Source organism: Nicotiana tomentosiformis, chromosome 11, assembly GCF_000390325.3.
Source record: "Nicotiana tomentosiformis chromosome 11, ASM39032v3, whole genome shotgun sequence".
Lineage (NCBI taxonomy): Eukaryota > Viridiplantae > Streptophyta > Magnoliopsida > Solanales > Solanaceae > Nicotiana > Nicotiana tomentosiformis.
Window position 1 is genome coordinate 112,594,421 of NC_090822.1, and position 25,347 is coordinate 112,619,767.

The following is a 25,347-nucleotide window of genomic DNA, read 5'->3' on the forward strand; positions in this document are numbered from 1 at the left end:
AGGTGGAAGACCTTTATGTTTCCAGGTTTGCTGACTTGTGGTCTATAGCTGGCTAAGTTACATGTGCCAAGCCAATTATCCCACCAAAGACTTGAATTTCCTGAGTGAAGTCTCCATCATTCTTTTCCATGTCTGCGATTGGCCTGAGTGCCATATTTTGAAGATGGGGTGGGATCTCTGACAGTATTTGGCCTTGAGAACGTTAATCCAAAGAGTGTCCTTTGTTCTGAAGAGCCACCATTGTTTGAACTCCATGGATTTGCAAATATCCTCAATAGTTCTGAAACCAATTCCCCCTTCATTTTGGGGTTTAGAAAGCTTTTGCCAGGATACCCAGTGGTATTTGTTTCTATCATTATCCATACCCCAGAAAAAGTTTGCAGCAAGCTTTTCAATTTGTTTGATCACAGTTTTAGAAGGAGAAACAGTTGAGAGGAGATGGATGGGGAAAGATTGGAGAACATGTTTGATCAATGTTGCTCTTCCACCGCAAGACAACATTCTACCATACCATCCTCTTATTTTGCTAACTACTTTGGATATAAGGGAATTGAAATGGACAATTCTCTTCCTATCAATGTAGATGGGACAACCAAGGTAAGTAATTGGGAAGTCTTTTCTGGAGAAGCCAGTGATTTGTTGGATTCTCCTGTTAGTGTATTGGAAGACACAGGGTGAGGTCATGAAGTGACTTTTGTTCTTATTGATCAGTTGGCCAGAAGTGTCTTCATAGGATTGGAGGATATCCATGACTTTCTGAAGAGAAACTTTGCTGCTAGAGGTGAAGATTATAATGTCATCAGCAAAGCTCAAATGAGTGATTTGAGGACCTCTCATTTCCATGTAAAAGACATTAAAAAGTTGGTCATGAGTGAGGTTTTTCAACATCCTATAGAGAAGTTTTGCACCTAGAATGAAGAGTGCAGGGGCCAAGGGGTCTCCTTGCTAGAGGCCTCTGGTAGAGTGGAAGAAACAACATCTGGTGCCATTCACAATTACTGTGTACCAATTGTTTGACAGAGTTCTCCACATCATGTCAATGATCATTTCACTAAAGCCTAATCTCCTCATCATGATGCAGGTAAAGGACCAGGATACTCTGTCATATGCTTTAGCCATATCAAGTTTGATCACCACATTAGCTCCAATATTTGGTTTCTTGATTCCCTGAACAATCTCTTGGGCAAGCATAATATTTTTATAGATGCTTCTTCCCTTAACAAACCCAGTCCGATTTGGAGAGATAACTATGGGCAATATTAGTGCAAGTCTTGAGCTGATAACTTTTGAGATAATTTTGTTGATGAAGTTTCTTAAATTGATTGTCCTGAATTTTGAGAAGGAGTTAGGGAATTCTACTTTGGGAAGGAGTAAAATGCATGCTTGGATCATATGTTTGGGCATAGTGGCACCACAAAAGAAAGCATTGACCACATTAAGAAGGTCAGTTTTAATGATGTCCCAACAATGTTGAAAAAAATTTCCATTAAGTCCATCAGGACCAGCTGCACTTGTTGGATTCATTGAGAAAACTACATCTTTGATTTCCTGTATAGTGGGATCTTGGGTGAGAATCTCATTGTCTTCAGGGGTTACCAGAGTAGGAATGCAAGAGAGCAGATCTTCCCTAATGGCACCACCATAATCAGTGAATAAGTTCTGAAAGTGATCATAAGCAGCCTCTCCAATTGCATCATCACCTTATACCCATTCATCTTCACTGGTTTTGATCTTATGAATGTACAACTTTCTTCTCCTACCTTTAATTAGGTTATGAAAGTATCTAGAGTTTGCATCACCTTCTTTGAACCATTGAAGTTGTGTTTTATGTTTCAAGATTGACTCCCCAATCTTCATATGTCTAATGTAGGGCATTGAGTTCCTGTAGTTTTGTTCTGTCAGATTCCAAGTTGGTATGTGCCCAGGTCTCTTCAGTTGTTCTTACTTTGTCCTAAAATTCTTTGACCTTTTGGAAAATATCACCATATTCCTGTCTTGACCATTTACCCAAGGCAGAGTGTAGGTTTTTAGTCTTCTGGTGAAATATCCACATGGAATTTCCTTGCACTGGCTTGTTCCAAATGGCTTGGACCAAAGGCATGAAGGTTTTATTGTTGATCTAGCAGTTTAGGAATTTAAATTATCTTTTTTGGTTGTCTGATCTTACATTCATGTCCATGAGGAGGGGAGAATAGTCAGAGCCAGAAGAGACAAGATGAGTGATGGTTGTTACAGGGAAAGAAGCTAGCCAATTGTCATTCGCAAGACCTTTGTCCAATCACTTCCAAACAATGGCACAGGGGCCCCTTCCATTAGACCAAGTGTACCTTGGACCATAGAATCCTAGATCAATGAAGCCATAGTCTTTAATCATGTTAAGGAATTCAATACTCTTATTAATTTGGTATGTAATTCCCCCAATCTTTTCTTCAATGGATGCTATAACATTAAAATCATCAATTAAACACGAAGGGACATCTATAGCAGTAGATTTGAGCCTTAAACTATCCCATAGTGGTCTTCTCGGGGGAGGTTTACATTTTGCATAAATGAAAGATATTGGAAAGGTGTCACATGCTTCTGCATGCTTTAGTTCCATTGTGACCTGTTGTTCATTTGATTCAAGAACAGTCCCAGTGAATTCTTGATCCCAAAAAATCCAGATTTTGTTGTTACAGTTTGAGATTGCATAATGCATGGAGAGTTAGATTTTGAAATGATTGAGGAGTGTTTCATCTAGAAGAGTTAGATTTTGAAGAAGAGGTTACAGGACAGCAATGAGGGAGATATTGTGGAGTTTTCTAAGGATTCTTAGTCTCTCAATGGCTCCAGAGGTCCTGATGCCTCTGACATTACAAGTGAGTGTACTAATTATTTAGAAGAGGGAGGGTAGTTTGTGGTTTGGTGGTACACTGCTGCTTGAGGCAGCTTTGCTCCTTGTAAGCCTTGGTGAAGGTCTCATTTTGGATCTTTCGGAGATTCTGTTTTCTTCCTGAATTGGTATTCCATTTACTGCAGCAATTAAAGGTCACAATGTTGCTCCTCTTCTAATGCTTCACCTCTTTCATCCTCATCTTCAAATTTACCTCTCATCTCATCCTCAGAGAGAATAGGTCTGTATTCATCTTCTTGTGAGGAATATTTGTTGAGAGGATATTCTTCAAGGACAAGTTCAAGAGGGTACAATTGAGGCTATTGACTTTGGATCTGGGCAGGTGTGTGTTGAGGTTGTGGGACAGTTGTTTGGTTAATCTGAGTGTTAGGGGGAACTGTGAGGATATCTGGCTCACTTCCAATATCAGTGTCAACTTCTTTGTTGGAAAGAAGGGGTTGAGAAAGAGAGGGGTTGGAGAAACATTTTACGCTCATGGATCCAGAATTACCTGAGGCAAGGACAGGGCTCTATTTGGTTTGTGCAATTGGGCTTTGAAATGGGGTGGCAGAGTTAGAACACATATCTATTTCTGATGGTACATTTATACCTATACCTGCACTCTGTTTCCTTATGGCTTTTCTCTTTTTCTGGCTAGGTTTATTTTTGGATTTTGGGGTTTGAATTTGGAAGTCTGAGGCAGTATGGCTTTTTCCTTTGATCAATGATCTCATCTGGGCAGCATGATCCTCTTCTGAGTTGATAATCTCAAGAATTTCCTCATGATCCTCGATCTGAACTGAGTGTTAATTTTTCTTATTGACAGGAGTGGGAATAGTGGTAGCAGGGGTTAGAAGGTCCATCCTAGGGTCAACCAATTGTGCAGGAGCACACTTATGCAGAACATGAGGAAATCCTTCCCCCTTATTTGGATCCCCATCCTGTAATTCTAGAGGTTTCTTCAGACCATTCACCTTTCCTCCATCAACTTCATTATTCACAACAGATAAATGGGGGCAAGGGTGTTGGGATATAGAATTCTGAGAGCCAGAATTAGCAAGTAAAGCAGCATGAGCTATTTCCTGAGAGGTAGAAGGCATATCTGCCTGTGAATTGTTCACAGTAGCTTATTGTGTGTTTGCTTCCTGTGTTGGCTGAGCAATGCTTTGCTTTGGTATGTATGCTTGATTCTGTTTTTTGTTGTTTTGTGAAGTAATTTTGAAGTTTTTCTTATTTTGTGTTTGCCACTTTTCTTTTGATGATGCAGTATCAGCATTTTGATGCTCATCCTAGTTTCGGTGTTCCTTTTCTTGTTGATTCCTCTTTGGCTCAGAAGTGCCTGGCTTTTGGTTATCAGTTTGTGTCCTCCCATTTTGTTGTTTGGTGGTTCCTGCATCTTCTTTGGTGTTTCCCTTGTCGGTTGTCATATTTGCAATGGCTGCAGCAGTTTCTTACTCTTTTCTTTTTTGAATTTCCTCCGCTTTTTTCCTCACTTCACATTTGAGAGCAGAGTGGCCTTGGTGTCTGTAGTAGTTGCAGTATTCAGGTATGCTATCATACTACACTTCTAGCCATTCACCATCACCATTTTCATCTTGTTCTTCATCATATCCAAGCCAGACGAGGTCTTTCCTTTGTGATATCAATCTGCATTTTCACTTTAGCAACATTTTCTCTAGTTTTTGGAATGAGGCTAAGTCCAAGAATAGAGCTTTTCCAATTGGAGATAGCAGAGGTGTTAAGATCTCCATGTAGTATAGATGTCAGGGTAATTCAAAAATAACCACCCATATAGGAAGAATGGGGGAATCTTCATTGGGCTTGAATGTAGGGGTCCAGGCTTCCAGCTTCATTATCTGACCTTGAATATATATGTATTGTTTACCCCAAACAGTTGTATGATCATATTCATTGTTCAGGTCAATATATACAGTTCTAGCATTTAAGTGTGCTATCTTGACTCCTCCCTTGACTTCAGATTGGGCAATGAAGCTTCTCCTTGTTACTTCCATTCTTGTCACAGTATTCAGAAATTTGCCAACCACAGTAACTTTACACCTATCAGCAAACTTGATCATGTAGTCATCCCTCTTGAAAATCACGGCAGGTTGACCTTGCTTGGTGGTTATTTTGGAGGGAAAAAATCAATTGGTTCAAGTTGAGCTTCATGCCTAGATCTCAGTCTGAATGCATAGGAATAAGTAACTGTGGGGGTGGAGGTGGGGGTGGTTGGTAGATGGTTTTGCTTTAGGCATTTGTGGATTGGCATTAGTGATAGCGGGACTCTGTTGTTTTGGTTGGACTGCTTGCTCAGTGGTTTTGGTTGGAAGTTTGTGGTTCCTTTTTGAGTTGTTTCGCTTATCAAAGCTGGTTGAAACCTTAAGAGAGGGATTTATAAGACCTATGCAAATTACCTGGGATTGATTTTGGGGTTGTGGGATAGTTTGAACATCAGGAGGTTTCTGCTGCACAGTTTGATCATCAATTTTTGGGGTTAGTTCTTGCAAATTCTTTTGACGATCACTCTCCTGGGTATCATGTGAAGCTTGAGGATCGCTTGGATCACCTAATTAGGTACCAGAAGTGGATTTGACATTTTGTCGAACATATGGTGAGCTTGACTTCACTGAGTCACCTTTTTGCAATGTTGTGGAAATTGGCTCGATAGAAATTTGGTTTGATGGGTGGGAAACAATCTCTTGAGTGCTAGGAGTCGTTTGGCATTGGTTTTGGGGCAATTGATTTACCAGAACACCATGCCCGGCCAACTGGTGGAGGAATGGACTGTGCAATTGATCATGGTGATCAATTTTCATGTTATACTGGTTTGAAACTTGGCATACATGTTCTTTAGTTGTCGTAGAAGGGTTTTCAATCAGTGGTGGTGGACAATTTGGCCCAGAAGTGGAGACTTCATTTCGTCCAGCACCCGGTGGGTTCAAGCTGTCTGTGGACTTCGATTGTAAAATTGAAGCAATTGGTCGGCACCCATGTGCAATTGGAGCTTCCAGCGTGTTCTCCTCATCAATACTAGCAAAATGGAAATGATTTTTTTCATTTTGGACAGTTAGAACTCCGTCTCCGGCCACTTCAGTGTCGTCGGTGGTTTGCAGAAGGTCAGAGGTGATGATTTTGACTGTGGAATTGGTTGAAATTTGGTGGGTAGGTGCGCCTTGAGATGAGGAACGATCTCTATGGTGTGGAATTTCATTTTTGGACCCAGTATTGGCTAGTAAAATTTTTGAATCTCCCAGGCGATTCTCTGCTATAGTGATCCCATCGTCGTTTTGAAGATTTGTAGCGATTGGGAGGGAGTTTTTGGATGATTCTTGTTGGGGTGGGTGCACCTTAGGTAGGGGGTTTTTTTGGGACCGGTCCGGTGGTTTTTGGCCGTCGGACGGCGGAGAAGTGTTCATAAAAGCTTGACTGCGTTACTGTAGCTGGGAGGGTTTACACATCCCCTGTTTCAGATGCTTCCTATTGAATACTAGGTAGATACCATAGAAGAAGGTGGCAAAAATACTCGAGAGATTAGAAAATTATGTCATTCCAGCATAGATAGTGTTGGAAATTAAAGTTTAAACTCTGTGGGCATACATAAATAAGAAAATATTTATACGATCGAGTCATTTATAAGGTAATTACAAGTAAATATTACGTTATGCATATAAAATGTTATGCATATAAAATGTTAACTATCATGTTATCAAAGGTTAAAATTCACAACAATGTAAAACATATATACTTAAATCTATTAAATTTAAAACCAAGTTCAGTAGCCTTTCCCTACTTGAAAGGTTGATTAGTACGGGTTTACCTCATTTTATTCCTTAAGACATCTTACAGGAAGCAAGATCCATATTTTTAGAGGATGAATCAACGAACATGACAAGTTAAATGTGAAAATGAACATAAAGCTAGACAAATATCACTAATGTATTAACACAAATATCATATACAGACTCAATATCAAAATATCAGTTCGACAACTTGTTCAAAAATATTACTCCATTAACAATAAAATGACATCGTAGGACCATTAGGTCGAATCGAACTTAAATAAAGAATTTTGGACTGGAAAATAGAGAAGCAATTTACAAATTTCAATGCTAACACCAGTACTAGAGTGTACTATCACGAAATTGAAATCAGATTGTCGGAATTTTCGCAGTTGTCCCTTATCAATTGTTTAGTAAATTACCTTCTTTTTATTTCGCTAATTATAACTGATGAATCATATAAGAAAATGTTAGACCACGATCCTAATTTTGTAAGTTATTGCGAACGTTGAACCACAGTCTAATATTTTGTGAGCAAACAGAAACCTATATGAGCAAAGCATATTTGGTACGGTTTCTTTGATCACAGCAACAATAACGTCACCAATATGAGCATATCGGCGATTGCTAGCTGCTATGATTAGAATACACATCAATTCTCGAGCCCCGTTGTTATCTACTACATTTAAATAGGTCTGAGCTTGAATCATTTTTCTAATCCGTTCTTTGGATGCAAAGGGCGAAGGAAAAAAAGAAATATTTATGTCCAAAAAAAAAAAAAAGAAACATGCGATTTTGCTTCATATCTTAGACTTGATCGTCTAATATTATCTAAAATGAGTAGGAGATTTGCAGTCGTACCCTATATTTGTGCCACCTTTTAACATGTATCCTATTTTTTAAAATTATTGATTTGGTAACCATCTCACAAAAAATCCGTAATAATATGACAATTACACCCCTCACAAAAGATATAAAACGATCTTCTCCTCTCCTCTCAACAACTTCATAAAAAAATCAGAAACTTGTCTAGATTCATCTTCAGAATCACACTTGCATGAAGTTGTTTCACCTTGAAGCTAAAACTTCATGCTAATATAGCATGAAGTTGTTTCACATTGAAGCTAAAACTTCATGCTAATGCATGCTGAAGTTATTTATCCTGCAGTCTACAGTTTTGTCATGCATTATATCTGAAACTTCAGTCTAAACATGCTGAAGTTATTTAGTTCAGTTGCTAAAACTTCAGACTAAACATGCTGAAGTTATTTAGTTCAGTTGCTAAAACTTCAGACTAAACATGCTGAAGTTATTTAGTTCAGTTGCTAAAACTTCAGACTAAACATGCTGAAGTTATTTAGTTCATTCGCTAAAATTTCAGACTAAACATGCTTAAGTTTTTTAGTTCATTTGCTAAAATTTCAGACTAAACATGCTTAAGTTTTTGTCTTGTACTATGTAATTTTCTAATGAGTTTTTGCTAATGCATGCTGAAGTTATTTAGTTCATTTGCTAAAATTTCAGACAAAACATGCTGAAATTATTTAGTTCATTTGCTAAAATTTCAGACAAAATATGTTAAGTTATATAGTTCATTTGCTAAAATTTCAGACTAAATATGCTTTAAGTTTTTGTCTTGCAGTATGTAATTTTCTAAAGAATTTTTGCTAATGCATGCTGAAGTTATTTAGTTCATTTGCTAAAATTTCATAGCAAATCATGCTGAAGTTTTGTAACGCATTCTACAGTTTTGTCCTGAGTTTTATCCGAAACTTCAGTCTAAACAAGCTGAAGTTTTTTAGTTTATTTGCTAAAATTTCAGCCTAAACATGCTTAAGTTTTTATCCGGCAGTTTGTCAATAGTCTTTTATTAAAGAAGGGCAAAATTGTTTTTTTAAAATACTTTTAACAAAAAAATGGGTACGGATGCAAACGAAAAAAAAAATAGGTATAAGTTAAAAATGGGCGAATTATGTAAATCAGCCAACAATGTGTTACAAACCCTATTGCTAACACCAGTACTGGAGCATACCACCACAAACCTATATATTCATTGGCAGGTCTTTAAACATAGCCCAAATTATTCCATTTAAAATTTTGGGCCAATTTGGGCTTTTGTTGCATAAGTAGCCCAAGTGAAAACATACTAAAAAAACTTTGTCAAAACATAGAAAAGTAATTTTTTTCGGTTTGTTTGATCTATTCATGATAATTAAACAAAACTAAAAGAAACAAGAAAATGAAAAATAAGTTTTATTTGGGTAGGAATTATTTAGTCCAAAATTGATTTACACATTTTGACCCAAGAAAATACTGAAAGGTTAAAACTTAAATCCTTTATTAATACGATCTGTTTTAACCCGTTCAAATATCATCCAACCCAGACATTTAACACCCCTACGCACATCATTAGTGGACTCAGATAATAGCTTTGTCCCAAACATTCATTGACCATTAACACACTCATTATTTGACTGAACAAAGGGGTCAACAAAATGACCAGTCCCCCACCATATAATACCAATTAACTTCATAAAAACCCCACTTAATTAGCATTGACTTTCATAGATTTTGGTTGCTCTCTGCATATTAACAACTTTGGATAGCAGTAGTCCTATAGGTTACATAAGAAGCCAAAACTATGAGAATTTGAAGTTAATGGGTTCAGGATTCTAGTCTTTTTAAGTTATTTTGTTCTAAATTAATAATTTATATATTTTTAATGGATTTCTTTATACAAATATAGATTTTGGACCAAAGTTACTGGGTTTAGCCAAACTCGTAACCGGCAGTGGTGGAGCCACATGCACAACCGACACCCCTTTTATCGGAAAATTATACTGTGTAGCTCAGTAATTATTTTTAAATATATATATATATATATATATATATATATATATATATATATATATATATATATATATTGACACCCCTTGACTTCCTGATAAGTTTATTTCTTTATATTTTGATCTCCCTTAATGAAAATCTTGGCTCCTCCACTAATAATCGGCATACTAGCTCCGCCCATGTACAGTACTGCTTATATAGTGTTTCTTCCCTATCTTCTTAGACCTCAAGTGATCCTCAGGCCGATACGATCATAAGTTAAAGTGTTAAAAGAGAAAGAGAGAAACCTAAATCAAGCAGAAGCTAATTGTACGTGAAAGCCTACAATCTCTCGAAATTAATGCACACTTAGCTAAGAACACAATACATTAGAAGTAAAAGTTCCAAATAAGCGATACCGCAACTAGTTAAAATTAGGATATACAATAATTGTTATTATGGTTCAGTAGTGTTTGCAAAGAGGTTTTAGTCTTGTTAGAGACTTGTATGTTAGCGCAAGAATAAGTATAAGTATGAGAAATAGAGAAACACTATCTAGAAATTTTTAATTTGCCTTATATGTAGTACTAGAATGAAATAGTTCCCGAGTAGAGCTAAATGAATACAAGATATTTCATATAATTGACCCCAACAATTAAGAATTAATACGTCCTTGAGTGATTGATAAATTATTATTTTTCGACGCAATGCGTGACGCCCAGGCAGACATGTCCCCGGCCTAATGGCTTCGGACACAACTTACATTCAAAAACTCAATGGTTCATTGGATTCTGCAATTCATATCAAATATCACATTTCATTATGTTTTACAACTAATATAATTTACGAGATTATGCAATTCACATCAAATATCGCATTTTCCTACGTTTTACAACTACTTGCCACGGTAGTTTAAGTACCAACCCACTGATTGCACATTAAAATTCAATGACCTTCTATTAGATGCCAGAAACCACTACATTAATTTCCAACCCCATCAACTACTTTTCCTTGCATTTATCTTTTATAGAAAATAAAAATATAAAGTAAATGCTTATGCTGGTACAGTCATTGAATACTAACCACTACATATGATGGATAACAGTGCTAACTTTAAGCAAATTATGACCAACAAAATACTGAAACCAAGAAATAAAACGTGATGGAATTACCAAGAATTGAGGATTTATCAACGTTACTTTCCACGCAAGGATTAGAGTGACAAACAAATAAATAAACAAAAGGGTTAAATTGAAGAGAAAGCATATTTCTCAAACTTCCAAAGAAACCCTGTATATTTTGCTAAAACCCTCAAACTGCCCCACTTTATTTACATAACAAACGTTTGCGCACCCAATAAAAGACGTATTCCGTCCAACGCTAACGCACAAAAATACAACGATTTAATTAATGAGTTCAACTTCTATACACAAACAAAAAAGATTATTCTATTCAATAAATATGGTTAGAAGTAACTACACATGATGAGCAGCCAAAGATGAATATTGTGAAGGTGGATATATCGAACCGAAATATGATTTCGGATTGACACCTTGATACACCAATTTCCATAATAATAAACAGAGTTGGTGACTCTACTTTGGGAAGAGCCGCTTCTTTCTTGCTTATAGGAGGGGTTTTATTCACCGGTGTAAACTAAAAGTGTCACGATCCAAAATTCATTATAGGTCGTGATGGCGTCTAATGTCGCCGTCATGCAAGCCAACGATGATTGATCAACTTAATTACTCATTTTTATTACTTGAAATCATAATTTTCATTAATTAAATAGTATAAAATGAAGATTCCAGGGTGAAATGATAATAATTACGTGAACTACCATACTAAACATCTAGTAAAAATCCCCCAAAATCCGGTGTCACAAGTGCATGAGCATCAAATAGGAAATATAATAAAATACATTATTTGTCTCGAATACTAGACAGGAGAATATAAATAACGCTGATGGAGACTCTGTATGCTGCGGATCGTTATATAGAATGCAACTCACTGTAAAGTCCCCGCAATAGCTGCACCTCTGCGCCCAAGAGACCACCAAAAATGTAAAACTGCACAATAAGTGCAGAAGTGTAGTATGAGTACGTAAATCAACGCGTACCCAGTAAGTATCTAGCCTAACCCCGGAGAAGTAATGACGAGGGGTCGACATCGACACTTACTAGTGGTCCAATAAATCATGTATCGTAAGAAGTAAACAAGTATGAGGAAAAGTAAATAAACAGTATAAACCAATATAAATACGAGGTACAATCCTCCTCTGAATGGTAAACTCAAGCTCTCAATTAGAAGTTACCTCCTCAACCAGAGTATATATAAAATGGACCTCACCATATAGGTCGTCATAACTCAAATCAGGAAAAAATAAATACGGATACGCTGATTTCTTATCAAATATTACGCACGACGTTGTCGAGTCGAACGGCCCGGTCCATAAGAGTGTTTTATATAAATGTCGTGGCGAACGGCCCGATCCCATCATAATGTGTGCACTGTCGAAGGTCGAACGGCACGAACCATAAATGCATCTATTATACTGCCGAGGCGAACGGCCCAATTCCATAAGAGTGTGGTACATAATTCTGCCGAGGCGAACGGCCCGATCCCATTAGAATAAGAAACTTTAACGGATCCCTGACCCCACTCACGAATAAACATGTGAGTTATGAATTTTAAGAAAAAACTTGCGATGAATACGCACAATGCAGGAGAAATTCATAAGGGAAGCACAAATTATTCTGCAGATTATCAAGTAGCTCGTCACATCTCTACAATAGCGAGTCTATCACCCTATGCAAGTCTTCAAGTCACAACACGAAATAAAGGAATTTAAACGAGCAAAGATAACTCAAATAGTACAATTATAGCATGGCGTGAACCTAAGTCTACCCGGACACAATCAAGAATTCTAGCATATGCACGGACACTCATCACCTCATACGTGCGTAGCTCCCACCACATGTAGCACATAAGAATATAACACCTACGGGGAAATTTTTCCCTCACAATGTTAGACATGAGACTTACCTCGCTCTGAAGTTCCATAAGTGGCTCCAACGCCTCTCTAACACCTCAAACCAAATGCTCATCAATCCGAACCAGTCAAATAATCATGAAAAACCAATAAAAATATACTTCAACATCATAATTAATTTATTTATAATAATTTACAACTTCGCTCGAAAAGTCAATAAAGTCAATCCTCGGGCCCACGTGCTCGGATTCCGAAAATTATTGAAAATAAATATTACCTAGAACAACGCCACGAAAATTACCTCAAACAGAGCTCTAGAACTCAAGATATGCCCAAAATACTAAAATTCTCGGTTTAATACACTATCCAGATGATTTTTCTTCATCGCCTTCGCGAGAGTGATAAGTAAGGATTTTGACTACTTATTAGCACCTTTTGCTTTCGTTTTAGTTCAAAAGAGTTTAATTATGTTCCCGAAAACTGATGAAATATGCTTAATTGCAGGAATAGTGGAAAATGAGCCCCCAAGATGAAATCCTACTCAAGAAGGAATGATCTAAACTCAAGGACATAAACATGCATAGAAGCTCAGAAGTGCGGACCGCAGATTTTAATCTGCGGATGCAGATTGTGAAGAAACTCCTATTAGAGACAAGTGCAAAGTGCGGTCCGCACATGACATGTGTGGCCGCAAAACCTGGGCAAGAGCAAAAGTTCAGAGAACTTGCATCTCAAGTTCAACAGAAGTGTGGACCACACAATTATTGTGTGGCGGCAGTAACATTTGTGCGGTCCGCAGAAGAGCAATATGCGGCCGCACTCAAAAATGCGCGGACCGCAGAAAGAGAGAAGTGCGGCTGCAGGTTTCCATTCCTATCAGGGTGAAGCAAAGTGCGGACCGCACAGGAACTGTGTGGCCGCAGAACCTCCGAAAGGGTATTTTTTGTCCGAAAATTCTAACACTGTATAAATAGAAGAATTTCACTTTTTTAGGTCAAGTTTTGATATCATCAGCTATAACAGACGTTTTCTTTTACTCGTTTTAGTAGTTTTTGCTATTTTGAGCTTTTTTACTATTGATTTCATCATTTTAATTACGAATATGGGTTTAATTATCACTTTTTCTTCTTTTGCTTCCAATTTAAGCATGAGTAGCTAGATTTTCACTAGGGTTGTGACCCAACCCTAGTGTGTAAACTTATTGGGTGTTTGATTTATTGCTTATTTATGGTTGGGTGTGGATTATCTAGCCTGGTTCTTGATTTTATGTGAAGAATTAATGGTTGCAAACATTATTTCATGCCTATTTGACTTGGTCTCTACTTGAGAAAGAGAGACTTAGTCTAGAAAAACTTGGATAGCAAGCAATTGGGTCAATCAAGAAATTGATAAGCCCGATTAAAGGGTTGAACCTAGAGATAGTAAAACCCGACGCTAGCTTATCATCAACTATTTTGTTCAATACCCATTTGGACTTGAGAAAGCCAAATTAGGCAAAATCACTCTCTGACCGAGAGGTATTGAGTGGGTACTTAGGTGTTGATAGCTATAATACACCCTGATCAATAAAACAAGCTTTAAAGTTTACAACCCATTAGGCGAACACCTAGGTGAAGGTCATAGCCCTAGGCCTTTCATATCATTTGAAAAACAACCAAAACCACTTTCCTAATTTAAATTCTTAGTTTGTAGTCTTCGTTTAAATTAGACCTAGAAACAACCCAAATTTGTGGAAGTGCAATTTGAGATAATTCAAGCTCATACACTATAATATATATTCCTAAGACCCATTCATATCTCCCTGTGAAAAATTGACCCCGACTCCTTGTTGGGTATTACTATTGTATCGACCGTTTTCATATCCTCAAATAGAGGAGTGAAATTGGACGAGATCAATTTTTGGCGTCGTTACCGGGAGCTAAAAGACGGTATTAGCTATATATTTAGGTGTGTTTTGGAATATCTTCTTTTCCTTCCTTGTTACTAACGTGTGAGTATTGTAGGTGCAATCGTGGCGAACAATGAGCTAGGAAACATAGTCGTGGGGGATGTAGACATTGATGATGATGCAATGGATGTGGTCCCTCTTAAACCTCAAGCCAATAGATGAGGTCGACCGCCTCAAGACAATGTACCCGTTCCACCCCCACCTCCACCACGAGCGGCTCCACACCGGGTGTTGCCGAATGAAGGGTATGCAAGTGCTATAGTCCCACCATGTATTAGGGTGAGCAACTTTCAAATAACCAACATAATGCTCACTTTGCTCGAGTAACGAGGGTTCTTCGCCGGTGCACCGGGTCAAAATGCATATAAACACTTGAAGGGGTTCGTTGATACATGTTGGGGGAGCAAACAAACAAATGTCTCCAAGAATGCTTTGATGCTAAGGCGTTTTCCTTTCTCTCTACGGGGGAAAGGTTTAGATTGGTTGGAACGTTTTCCAAATCATTTCATTCATACTTGGGATGAACTAGCGGAGAAATTTGTTACAAAGTACTTATCTCCCGGGCACATGGCCATTCTTCGGGATGAAATTCTAGCATTCAAGCAAGAGCCTAATGAACCACTACACGAGATATGGGAAAGATATAGGACAATGGTGAAAGAGTGCCCCAACAATGATATGACGGAGAACATGATTCAATAAACTTTCTATCGAGGGATTAATACCACCAACCAATGTGTAGTGAATCAATTTGCCGGTGGGAACTTCATGACTACGCCTTATACGGAGGCGTGTGATATTTTGGATGAGATGGCGGATACTTCATCGGCGTGGCAATCTAGAGCCAATGTTCCACAAGGTGATCCAAATGTGATTCTTCTTCATAAAGAGTTACATGACCATGGGCAAGCAATAGCCGAGTTGACAACCACTATGAACTAATTGGCAAAGGCTCAACTTCAACAAGTGCAAAACTAGAGGTAAGTCAATGCTATGGAGTAAATCAATATGATGGTAAACAAGAGAAGAACAAGAAGTCCACAAGTGCAACAAAGAGTGGACAATTTTATACAAGAAGATAGTGGATTTGATCAAGGTGATTCTTACAATGATCAAGAAGAAGAGTTCCAATATGTGAACAACTTTCAAGGGCAAAGAAACAACTACCAAGGCCCTAGTCAACAACAATGGAAACCTTCGAATAATCAAGGCAATTGGAATTCTAACAACCAAGATAATTGGAAGAGTGGAAACAATCAAGGCAATTGAAATAACAACAATCAAGGTAATTGGAGTGGAAGCAATAACCAAGGAAATTGGCAAAACAATAATAACCAAGGCGGGTGGAACAACAACCAAGGAAATCGGGGGTCAGGTTTTCAAAGGCCCTCGATGCATCAACAACCGAGCAACCCACCTCCTTATCCTTCTCATGGTACTAGTTCCTCCAACAATGAAATGGGTCATATTGAGAACATGTTCAAGCAAATGATGGAGAAGAATGTCGATTCTAATGCCCAACTTGCTTCACACAACACATCAATCCAAAACTTAGAAGTGCAAATGGGTCAAATCTCTCAAGCTTCAAATTCTCGTCCTAAGGGGGCACTACCAAGATATACGATGGTGAACCCGAAGGGTGGGAACAATACGGGGCATTACGGGGCATGCCATGGTCGTTACTACAAGAAGTGGAAGAGGTGGAAATGCCCCTACCTCAAGTCAAAAGCAACTTGTGGATGATGAGCAAGTGGTAGAAGAAGAGGAGATCACGAACAATGTTGTGCAAGTAAATGATGAAGTGTGGATTAGTAACACGGCGGAATAGACTCAAGAGGATGTGAACCTATCTAGGGATCATGTGATTGACATATCGGAAATAGTAGTACAAAAATCTAAGGTACTACTGTCTAAGCCACTTCCTCCTTATCCTCAAAGGCTTGCCAAGAAAAATGGCGAGAATCAATTCAAGAAGTTCATTTATATGATGAAGAGTCTCTCTATAAATGTGCCATTAGTTGAAGACTTGGAGCAAATGCCTGGATATGCAAAGTTTATGAAGGATTTGGTGACAAAGAAAAGATCGATGAAATTTAAAACTATCAAAGTCACTCACCAAGTGAGTGTAATTGTGCATTCGATGTCTCCTAAGTTGGAAGATTCTGGTGCTTTTACAATTCCTTGTACCATTGGAAGTGCCGAGTTTGCAAAAGCTCATTGTGACCTTGGGGTGAGTATCAACCTGATGCCCTATTCAGTTTTCGAGACATTGGAAATTGGGCAACCAAGACCCACATCTATGAGATTACAAATGGCTGATCGTACAATGAAGATACCGTTGGGGTGATTGAGGATGTATTGGTTCGAGTTGACAAGTGCATTCTCCCGGCGGATTTTGTTATTATTGATTGTGAAGTGGACTATGAGGTGCCGATTATTCTTGGTAGACCTTTCCTTGCTACGGGGAAGGCTCTTGTTGATGTGGAAGCTGGTGAACTTACTTTTTTGGTGGGTGATGAAAAGGTGGTATTCCACGTGTGCAAATCTATTAGGCAACCGAATAGCAATGAAGTGTGTGTGTTCGTGGACTTGGTGACCAATGTGATTATTGATGATACAAGTGCCACGATTAATGTGGGTGACATGCTGGAGGCCATTTTGCTCAATTTTGATGATGATGAAATGGATGGCTTCATGAAATGTGTTAATTCTTTGCAGGGGATGTGGTCATACAATTATGCACCTCGGAAACTTTCCTTGGATATTGAGAATAGGAAAACTCCTCTTACAAAGCCTTCAATTGAAGAGCCTCCTATCTTGGAGTTGAAGCCATTACCTCCACATCTCATATATGAATTCCTTGTCCCTTGCTCTACTTTACCGGTTATTCTTTCCTCTTGTTTGACTAACGTGCAGGTTGACTCTACATTGGCAGTGCTCCATAAGAGGAAAATAGCTATTGGGTGGACTTTGGCGGATATTCGGGGAATAAGCCTCACATTTTGCATGCACAAGATTAATTTGGAGGAATATTCCAAACCCTCCATTGAACATCAAAGGAGACTCAATGAAGCCATGCAAGAGGTGGTCAAAAAGGAGATCATAAAGTGGTTAGATGTCGGGGTTGTCTACCCTATTTCTGACAGTTCGTGGACTTCTTCGGAGCAATGTGTTCCCAAGAAGGGGGCATAAATGTGGTCAACAATGATAAGAACGAGTTGATTCCAACAAGAACAGTGACCAGATGGAGAGTGTGCATGGACTATCGGAAGCTAAGCAAGGTCACAAGGAAAGACCATTTTCCACTACCCTTTCTTGACCAAATGCTTGATAGGTTGGCCGGCCGGGAGTTCTATTTCTTTCTAGATGGATATTCAGGCTACAATCAAATCCTTATTACCCTGGAAGATCAAGAGAAAATAACTTTCACTTGTCCCTATGGCACTTTCGCTTTCAAGCGAATGTCATTTGGCTTATGCAATGCACCGACAACTTTTCAACGGTGTATGATGGAGATCTTTACAGATATAGTAGAGGAATACCTTGAAGTCTTCATGGATGACTTTTCGGTTGTCGGGGATTCTTTTGATGATTGTTTGGCAAATTTGGATAAGGTATTGGCAAGGTGTGAAGAAACGAACTTGGTATTGAATTGGGAGAAACACTATTTCATGGTCGAGGAGGGTATTGTCCTTGGCCACAAGATTTCAAAGAAGGGAATAGAGGTCAACATAGCAAAAATAGAGGTGATTTCTAAACTTCCACCTCCAACATCCGTGAAGGGCGTGAGAAGTTTCTTGGGTCATGCGGGGTTCTACATGCATTTCATAAAGGATTTTTCCAAAGTGGTGAACCCCTTGTGCAAGCTTTTGGAGAAAGATACTAAATTTCACTTTAATGATGATTGCATGAGAGCATTTTAATTGCTCAAGTTCAAGTTGACAACTACTCCAATTATCACCGCCCCTAATTGGAGCATTCCTTTTGAGCTCATATGTGATGCTAGTGATGTAGCGGTTGGATCAGTTTTGGGGTAACGTATCAACAAGATCTTTCACCAGGTCTAATATGCTAAGTAATACCATGAATGATGCCCAAGTCAATTACACTCTGACCGAAAAAGAGCTCCTTGCCATTGTGTTTGCTACTGAGAAGTTCTGCCTGTACTTGATAAGTGATTATCCACACAGATCATGCGGCACTTTGTTACCTTATGAGCAAGAAAGAATCCAAAGCCCGGTTGATGAGATGGGTGCTTTTGTTGCAAGAGTTTGATATAGACATCCAGTACTGAAAAGGAAGTGAAAACCAAGTGGCGGACCACTTGTCTTGTTTGGAGGAGGAGTGGAGGCCGCATGATGGCCTTGAAATCAATGACTCCTTCCCCGATGAGCAACTCTTAGCCATTTCAATGAAAGAGGTGCCATGGTTCGCGGATCTAGCAAATTTTCTTGTAAGTGGTATCACCCCGGATGAGTTCGTTCAAACCAAAGGAAGAAGCTCAAAAGGGATTGTAAAGACTATTATTGGGATGAACCGTACCTTTTCCGGATTTATACGGATGGAGTGATTAGAAGATGTATACCGGAGGAGGAACAAATTGAAATTCTCGGGGCTTGTCATTCTTCGTCATATGGTGGTCACCATGGTGGAGCAAGAACGGCGGCCAAAGTACTAAGTTGTGGTTTCTATTGGCCCACTCTTTACAAGGATGCAAGTGATCTAGTCAAGCGCTGTGATGAATGTCAAAGGTCCGGTGGAATCTCAAAGAAAAATAAAATGCCCCTCACCACCATTTTGGAGAGTGATATTTTCGATGTGTGGGGTATTGACTTCATGGGACCTTTTGTGAGTTCTTGTGGAAACACTTATATCTCGGTCGCGGTTGATTATGTGTCTAAATGGGTTGAGGCCATTTCTCTACCCAACAATAAAGCAAGAAGTGTGGTGGCAATTTTGAAGAAGAACATCTTCACAAGATTTGGTACTCCGCGGGCTATCATAAGAGATGAGGGTCGCATTTTTGCAACAAAGCTTTTGACACCTTGCTTAGCAAGTATAGTGTCACTCATAAAGTTATGACTCCCTATCACCCTCAAGCTAGCGGTCAAGTGAAAGTCTCCAACCGGGAGATAAAGAGTATTTTGTCTAAAATAGTGAATGCTAATCGGACGGATTAGTCAAAGAAGCTTGATGATGCACTACAGGCTTATCGGACTACTTTCAAAACTCCTATCGGGATGTCTCCATACCGATTGGTGTTTGTCAAAGCTTGTCATCTTCTGGTGGAATTCGAGCACAAGGCCATGTGGGCTTTAAAGAAGTTAAATCTTGATTGGGATGCAGCTGCTAACTTGCGGGTTGCACATTTGAATAAATTAGATGAATTCTGGGACCATGCATATGCAAGTTCATCCCTATACAAAGAAAGAATGAAGTACCTTCATGACAAATACATCCGAAACAGGGAGTTCAAGGTGGGCGATCTTGTTTTGTTGTCAACTCACGATTGAATATGTTTCCCGGAAAGTTGAAATCCAAATAGAGTGATCCCTTTGAAATTGTGGGTGTGACACCTTTTGGTACATTGGACTTGAAGAACAAAAATGATGAGGTATTCTGAGTCAATGGTCATCGGGTGAAGCATTATTTGGGACAATCTGATGATGGCCACGTGGTGGCAGTGATTCATTTGAAATGATGGTAATTTGTGTCGTGCCGCGACGTTAAATCAAGCGCTTCTTGGGAGGCAACCCATGTTTCTTTTCTTTTTTTTTCTTTTCTTATTCTTTAGATAGGTCTTATTTTGTGCTAACTGGATTTGAAGTGTGTTGCAGGAAGGTGTGTGCTTTACAGGAACTGTGCTCAAAAAAATTGGCTAAGTATGGAAAAAGTGCAAATCGCATAATTTTGGACGCTACAACAGAAAGCAAATGCGGCCGCACAATTCCTGTGCGGACCGCACAACTTGAGATGGAAAAATGCAAACTCTCTGAAGTTTGTTTGTCAGAGAAACAGCCAAAGTACGGCCGCACAGTGAATTCTGCGGTCCGCACCAAAATCTGCGGCCGCACAGCTAAATCTGCGGATCGCAGATCATCAAAAGGAAGTGAAACACCAGGTAATAGAGTGCGGACCACAGAAGGAATTCTGCGGCCGCACTCGTCTCTTGATTCCTTAGCCAGACCCACTGTGTATAAATAGTAATCCTAAGGCTACTGTTGAAACTTTCCATTCTCTGAGAAATCAAAGTAAAATTTTGCACGCATCTTATTCAATCATCTACCACCTAATTACACATATGTGATCATTCCTTAGCACCACTTCATCACTGGTATGTTCAAATCATTTCTAGGATTCTTCAATTTTCTTAGTTTAATTTACAATTTGTTAGTTATTTCAAACCATCTGTCAATTTCATATCCATGTGGGGTTTAAATTGTGTGGGTTAACTCTTACTTGCATTTTGGGGAGTGGATAGTTTGATTATCATGTTTAGTTGCTATAACCATGTCCAATTTGTGCTTAAATCGAAAACCTACAGGACTCTGCCCGATTGAATTTTGAAATGTGCAGCCGCACAAGGAATTGTGCGGTCCACAGAAGTATAGATTAGGGCAGTTGGTGAGGCTAGATTGTGCGGACCGTACTTAAAATTGTGCGGACCGCACTTAAAATTGTGCGGACCACAGTAATTTCATCGCCGCCGCAGAAAAGTGTGTGCGGCCGCAGATCAGGCCAATAGCTGTCATCAGAGAGGTGGCACTTTTGGAAAGTTTCATGTGCGGCCGCACTTGCAATTGTGTGGACCGCACTTCAATTCTGCGGTCGCACTCAAAATTGTGCGGACCGCAGTTTTATTAATGCGGCCACACTTTAAAATTATGCGGCCCCCACAAGCCAGACCTACGGTCGCACTTGCAATTGTGCGGACCGCACTTTCCCGCATTGCAACATGTTTTGTTTTGTGACTTTCTATTTATCTGCAATTGAATTAGAACTGACTCCTACTGTTGTTTGTTGCAGCAAATGGTTAGATCACATGGTCGTGGTGATACATCAAGGGGGTGAACCTTCTAGAGGCAGAGGCAAAAGCAATTCACCCCTCGCCCTCCAAAGAGTAATTAATAAGAAAGCCACAGCAGACGAGGAAGACAACCCGAGACCTCCGAATCTAGTTCATATGCCCCTTCTAGGGAAGCTTCAGAGGTCGACTCAGTGCAAGAGCAGCCTGCTATGCAGTCACAGCCACAACAGTCTTAGGGTAGATACCAACTTATAAATGAGCCTACCTCGCTGAGAGCACTTCTGAGGGCTCGGAAGGTGGTAGTCAGGCTTTGGAGCCCTCATCCACACATGCCCTCGATGCACCTGCTACCACAGTGGATGTTGATGATCTCTCGGATGATGGCCGAGGAGGTGATACCAGAATTACCGACCTTGAGAGGTCGAAGAAGAAAGACATTTGGGAAGATAGGTTTGTCAGTCTGGCTGCTTTCACAAGCTTTCGAGAGTGGTGGCCAATGATATCGCTCACTCTTGAGCATCAATTCATGATAAAAGACCTTGACAAATACAACTCGGTGGTGTTGAGACAGTTTCGGGAGCAGAAGGGGTGGATATGGTTCACCAAAGGTGTGGTAGATGCCAAGGAATACCTGGTCTGGGAATTTTATACCAATGTGGCGCATATAAAGAAAGGGACCAAGGTAACAAAAGTGAGAAATGTAAAGGTATGATTCGATCAGAGCACCCTGGACACGTATTTAAGGTTTGAGGATGTGGAGCTTGTGCAATACCTGAAAGTTAGCACTGGGAGATGCAGTTCGACCATGGCTAGCTGAGATTCTTGCAGCTCCGAGGCCACCTCCAGTATGGATCACAGCAGGGGTTCCCATTCAGAGGAACACGCTAAATTTTGAGGCAAAGGAATGGCAAACATTCGTGTGTAGCAAACTAGACCCGTGCCAAAATAAAACAAATCTTCCAATTCAGTGGGCAGTGCTAGTCGCTTCTATCATGGTCGGGTACCCAATCAATGTGGGTGTCGTGATGTCGGCCAACATATTTGTGGTTGCCAGGAAAGGTGACACCTCCTACCCATATCCCAACACTATCACTGAGTACCTTACGGATGCTGGTGTGGAGCCGAGGGATTTTGATACCAAGGTGCGGGCGAAAAAGCCCTTCTCATGGTATTCTTTGATGGGTGGTGGAAACCCAAAGAAAAAGTGTCAACTCTCTACTACTGTAGGCCAGTCTGATGAGTGCCTCCACCTCCTTCTTCAGGCCCCTCAGCATTAGTGCCTTCCACATCGGCTTTGAGAACATGGGGTGCCTTCCACATGGGGTGCCCATGCCCTCCCATCCACTATCTGCGCTGCGACTCTCCCAAACACTAGCGAGCCTCAACAATTGGATGCAGACAGTCACTGCAATGTTGTTTGACATATCCAGTGTTGTAGCAGCACAATCATACACTCTGGCACCCCAGATTCCTCCGACAGTGAAGGATACATTGAAGAAGATCTTGGAGAAACCAGACCACCATCATGAACACCTTGGTAGCACATGGAGCAGTGATTGAGGAGCTAGGGAAGCAGGTAAAGAAAATGAAGAAATCCCAGGCGTCCAAGAAATTAGTTGACAGGATGAGGAGAGATGTGACCTGTTACACCTCATATATTTTGTACGTGAAAGTACGCCATAAATAAATTGATGAAAGCTCGGAAATGTGATGTTACATCCCGTATTTTTGTACGTTAAAGTTTCGTCGTAAGTTAATCGATGTAAGCTTGGGAATGAGATTGTTTTGGGATTATAAGTATTATGCTATTTCAAACAAGGGATAAGTAAATTCGTGAAGGTGAGAGGGTAAGCAAATCTAAGAAAAACGGCTCGGGTATGTTAAGGCTAAGCCCTTCCTTCATTTTGGCATGATCTCGTAATTACATGTGTTTGATAATGAGGCATCAAGAGAAGTTCATACTCCCGAATTATATACATTATCCTAGTCTCATAAATTATAGTATTCTCATTATCGGGACTTTATATTTAATTGAGTATTGTCTTCTTTCAGATAAGAGAGCAGAGATCCTATATATACAGTATTACAGTATTTTCATTATAATCGATGGGCAGGCCCCTATTGGGCAACCTTTGATCAGATGGTAAGTTATATACCGAGCCTACTATGGCCGAGCACCTATGAGCGAGCCCAGCATGGCCGAGATACAGAGCCTAGTATGGTCGAGTGCCTATGAGCGAGCCTACTACGGCAGAGCAGTTATATATACCGAGCCTTATAAGGCCGGACAGCTATTTTACTTACTATATTGAGAGAGTTGAGTCAGTATCAGCATGTGAGCATATATTCAGATTATCTTTGACTCCCAATTACTTTCAGTTATTATATTATCAGTTCAGTTTCAGCTTTCAGTATATTTCCTTACATACTCGGTACATTATACTGACGTCCCTTTTCTAGGGGCGCTGCATTTCATGCGTGCAGGTTCAGACAGACAGACGGGTAGACCTCCTCATTAGGTGTTGCCCGAGTTCAACTTGATCGGTAAGCTTCATGCCCTTCGGAGTTGCCGGGTCTAGAGCTTTATGTACATCTTATGTATATATATATATATATATGATATGAGTAGGTCGGGGCCCTGTTCCGATCACAGTATATCCATCAGTAGATGCTTGTAGAAATATCTTGTCAGTTAGTACAGTATTTTGGGCTTGTAGGCCTTTTATGTATATTTTGTTGGTTTGACAATTGTAGTAGTTATAACGGCCTTGTCGGCCCAGCATTATATTGATGTTTAGTCAGTATTTGTAATTGTCTTGCAATGTGGCCCATGGCCAAAGTATGACATTATATATTCACAGTCCCTTAGTCGCAAGTTGGTACGCAAGGATAGGTGAGGCACCGGGTGCCGGTCTCGCCCCCCTAGGTTTGGGGCGTGACATGACCAAGATAGCAGCAGCTGGTGATCTTTCATTTGATATGCTCATGGGGTCAGACCCACCAGCACCAGCAGATCCAGCAGCATCATCAGCTCTAGTGGCACCAGCTGGCCAGTCTGAGGAGCCAGACCGAGCTGCCGACACTGCTGAGGTAGTGCGCCAGATGTTCACCAACCCAGTTACTCCCAGAGCCGATGATGAGATCCAGTTAGAGGAGACTGAGGGCAGTGACGCTGCTATGGACACGGATATGTCAAAGGCCACATAAGGAGTCATTTTCACTCTTACCCTTCTTTATTCTTGTTTTGATTAGGCATTGGGGGCAATGCTTATTTTTATTCGGGGGGGTGGGGTTATTTGATTTGCTATTTGGATTACTTTTAGGCATTTGGTTTGTAATAACTGGCAATATTTTTCTTCTTTCTCTTCATTTTGTATATATATTCTCTCTGTTCTCTCTTGATGTATATATTCTCTCTTTTTCTCTCTCATTATGTATATTCATTTGCTCCTTTATTTTGTTTTCTTATTAGGCTATGTTTAATATAATAGCTTATTTTTAATTTTGCAGCTTCTTTTTATGTTTTAATGAACAATAAGCCTTTGGTTTTCTTAATGTCACGGTTCTTTCCAAAGGTCATTTTTGTATGAACCGGGTAACTCTTCCCAACGATGGATGGCGTGACAACCTTCTTAAGGGATTGAGTCTATTTTTGGTGTTTAGGTAAGAATAGTAGTAATAATGAATAAAAAGACCTAATTGAGTCAGGCTCGAAGAGTAAAACATGCTTCACTCGGTACCAACACACTTAACTACATGCTTATGGTTGAAAACAAGTTTTTTTGGAAAGATATAGCTCTAGTTAGTGACCTTGTGACTCTTGTGTTGACTTAGACAATCATCGGATGGTTTAGTCGAACTATAGTGATTTTCAATCTTGAATATTGTCGTTGTGGGCCCTCG